This window comes from Sphaerodactylus townsendi, linkage group LG08 (genome assembly GCF_021028975.2).
Source record: "Sphaerodactylus townsendi isolate TG3544 linkage group LG08, MPM_Stown_v2.3, whole genome shotgun sequence".
NCBI lineage: Eukaryota > Metazoa > Chordata > Lepidosauria > Squamata > Sphaerodactylidae > Sphaerodactylus > Sphaerodactylus townsendi.
In genome coordinates, this window is record NC_059432.1 from 66,570,067 (window position 1) to 66,573,783 (window position 3,717).

The window sequence follows — 3,717 nt, forward strand, 5'->3', positions numbered from 1 at the left end:
TTTATTCCCTTTCCGTGATTATTTAGCAAAGTGAAGAGGGAGGTAGTGTATTTGGCTGTACCTCCTGTGACGACCATTTGGGGATGGTGCTCACCACCTACTTTCAAAATTCCAAAGGTGCCCAAAGGCTCAGAAAGGTCGGGAACCCCTGGATTAGCTTCTTCATATGTACCAACGATGCTCTGCACATGTACCGACAGCTACCTAATTTCATGAATGCTGACTATGCAGCAACATACAAATTGTGAAAGACATTCTTCAGAAACCCCAGATTTAAATAAGCAAACTGAGAAGACTCATTTTCAGTTTCAGAGTGAATTATAATTTAATGGCAAAGTGCTTGACTAAAAATATAACCCAGTACTAGAGGCAGGCCGATAATTTTCAAATTTCATGGTATATTTTTAACGGTTGGTTTGATTAGTGACCCTAGGCCCATGGGATAGGATAGGCTAAAAGCTTGTGAGATTGTATGTATACTCAGTGAACAACATCTAATGGCAGAGAAAAATCCACTCCTTTGCCCTCAGGCAGTTCTAATGTTAATAGCTTGAGCTATGTTTCCTCTCAGTCAGTAAATGGAAAAGTAGGCGAATGAATGTTAAGGCCCCATTATACATGGAATGCTTATCTCAGGGCTCTTCACTGTGCAGTGGGCTTGTAGTGGGGCCTTCTTGCATTTCTCTGATTACACCCGAGGAGGCAGCCCATAACCTGCAGCGCAGTTTGTCTGCTGAACTCTGCTGGGCCTTTGCTTCTCCCAGTTCTCTTAACTCTGCCCATCAACAGCCTTAAAAACACAGATCTTCTCACACTCAGTTGTCCCAAGACTAGAGCTAATATTCTCTTCCCCTCGCTTCCTCTCCACGCTCTTTAAAAAGCCTTCCCAATCGTTGGAAAGGGCGGAAGTAAAGCAGGGGTGGTGGGGAGAAGCCAAAAGAATCCTTGCAAAAGTCAACTGTTATTATTATACCAATATATTGATATGAGCATTTAGGGAGGCAGGAAGGAGCTGGCAACATGGAAGTGTTTGGATGCGTGGGTGGCGGGGGCAAGGGAGAAGGTGTGGATGGCAGTGTGAAGAAATAAGAAGGCTGGCTGTGGGTGGAGGGAAGATGTTTGCGGCATAGCTGTTCTCTCTGACAAATCTGCTCGCTCTGGCAGTAAAGCCAATTAAAAGTCACACTAGAAGTGATCCTGCTTGCTGCAGAGAGAATAGAATGTGAAAGCAGAGCTCCAGAAAATAGATCCATATAGGAAATCTTGCCATGCAGACATTCGCCCCCATTGCACACCAGACACCTTGTGCATAATTGGCCTAACTCTGCCACTGTCACACAAGACTCTAAGAAAATCTGCAACTCACATGTATTTGTATTACTTCAGGTGCATGATGGGAATGAGACCTGATCTGTGAGCATAATAATGTATGAAGAGGGCCGCTTTGGAAGGCAAACCAGCTCCAGGGTGTATGTGCATATGAGGAGAAAGCAGTGCTTTTATTAAAAGGCAGTTTACTGACGGAGTTTCCGCACATTCAGGCTTGTGGGCTTGCATCGGCATGATTGATGCCGATGCAAGCCGTGGGGCTCCGCACAGCCGCACAGTCCCCTGAACAGCTGCCTACCTTTTCCTTGCCTTCCATCGCTCTGAAAAGGGAAGGGGACACGCCCCCTGGCCAAAGCGACGGTTGAAGCGATGGAGGCAAGGAGGCGTGTCCCCTTCCCTCCTCAGAGCGACAGAAGGCAGGGAAAAGGTAGGCAGTTGTTTGGGAGCACCACGGGAATACGCTGGCTTCCACCCGCTGCTGTTCGCTCGGCAACAGGTGGCAACTGGCGTATTCCAAAAAACTCGCCCCCCAAGTGAGTTTTGGAAGCGGCGTTTCGCGCCACTTCAGGGGAGTCAGGACAGCGCTGCTGCGATGCAGCAGCACCTCCTGTGTGAACAGTGCCCCAGGGACTGGTTTTTTCCCCATCCCTGGAGCACTGTTGTTTCCCCGTGCAGAAACCGCCTGAATTTGTCTGATTTTTTAATGTAAGTATTAATTGCACTTACATTAAAAAATCAGACAATTTTAATTGCACTTTCATTAAAAAAATTAAAGTATTAATTGAACTTAATATACAAATATATTTTACGTTTAAATGAAATATGTTACACATCTATATAATTGTGTTGTATGAAGACTACCAGTGCCAAGGTGTATGCAAGACGCTTATGATTTTTTCAGTTGATATGGCAGTGAATATGAGGAAAAGTTGTAAGAGTAGGAGGCAAATAATTAACAGGATGAGATGTATTATTACTATCAGATTAGAAACCCCAGTTGTGATATTTTTCACTATTGCACAGACAGATTCTCGTCATTCTTAACAATATATTTGCACACGGATTGTTATAGCAGGATGAACGTTCACTGCAAATGAAACATTCTGTAATTAATGGTCTGCTCCTGTAATAAATGTGTATGCTGAGCTCCAGTGATATCCGATCATCAACTAGTTACCTTGGGAAAAAGATATGGAAAAGGAATTAGATGCATTTATTTTTATTGAACTACATGCTAAAATGAAGGATGGCTCTGTTTTGTAGAAATCATTGCCCTAAATAAATTTATCATGGAGTGGTAAAAGTGAGAAAGTAAAAAAGTAAGAAGTTGATGGCCATCGCTTTCCAAAGTCTTAGACAGGGGAAGTCTTTTTCAGCATTGCAACCTAAGGGCCTATTCTGATGTTACACTTAGATGTGTGTAGCTGGGATGTAGCTGTGTAAAACGGTGCCTGGAGAAAGCCCAACACTTCACCCTGGACGCAGTTTCCCCACAGCTGCGTCCTGCCCCTGAACTCCACAGGGAGTTCAAGGCAAGGGTGCAGTTGAATTCTGGCAAGCGGGGCTTGCCCCACCCCCGAACACCATAAGGAGCTTGGGAGCAGAGAGGGCCCATTTGATGCTATAACATCCTCCTGTTATAGGCCATATTTATTCAAAATTTTATACATCAAAAATAATTTTTACTGGACATAACTGTAACATTCATATACATGTAAGATGGTCCCTCTTCTATCTGAAACCCCCCCTACTCTTGTATCAAAATAATTGTCTGTCTGTCTGATGCTATCAAGAGCATAAGAATGGTGGATAGGAAGTTCCTCTTAAGTGCAGTATAAATAAATAATTTTAACGTAACACTGAGAGATACATACGTCTCCAAAATGTAACACCTAGTTTTGCCTTGAGATTCTTTAAATAGAAAGACTAGGGGTAGAATTAAGAATAAGATGTAAATAAGCAAAGCATATGTTCTAGACAGTGAGCTATGTTCCAGGATAGGATACGGGTTAGAGCTTAATCTGCTGGACATTTGCTAAGCATTAATTCTACTTACAGTGCAATCCTAAGGGCAGGTAATGGGCTTAGGGAGCTAAAATCCCACACAATATAGCAGTAAAACCACTATAAAACCAATACTAAAACCATTAAAAAATCCTAGACTCTAAAACTTCCACTCCAACAGTTCCCCCAAAAGCAGGAGTAGCATATAGAACATCTCAAGCCCCTCCATGCCAGTGGGGCGGGGGAAATCAGCCAAACACCCAGGTGAAGAGGCCGATCTTCGCCAGGTGCCCATACTCCAAGAGAGCAGTGTAGAGGTCATTGTTGAGAAAGTCCTCTGGGCTGCTCCACCCCCTTCACCTCCAAAGGGGGCAGGACAGCCAG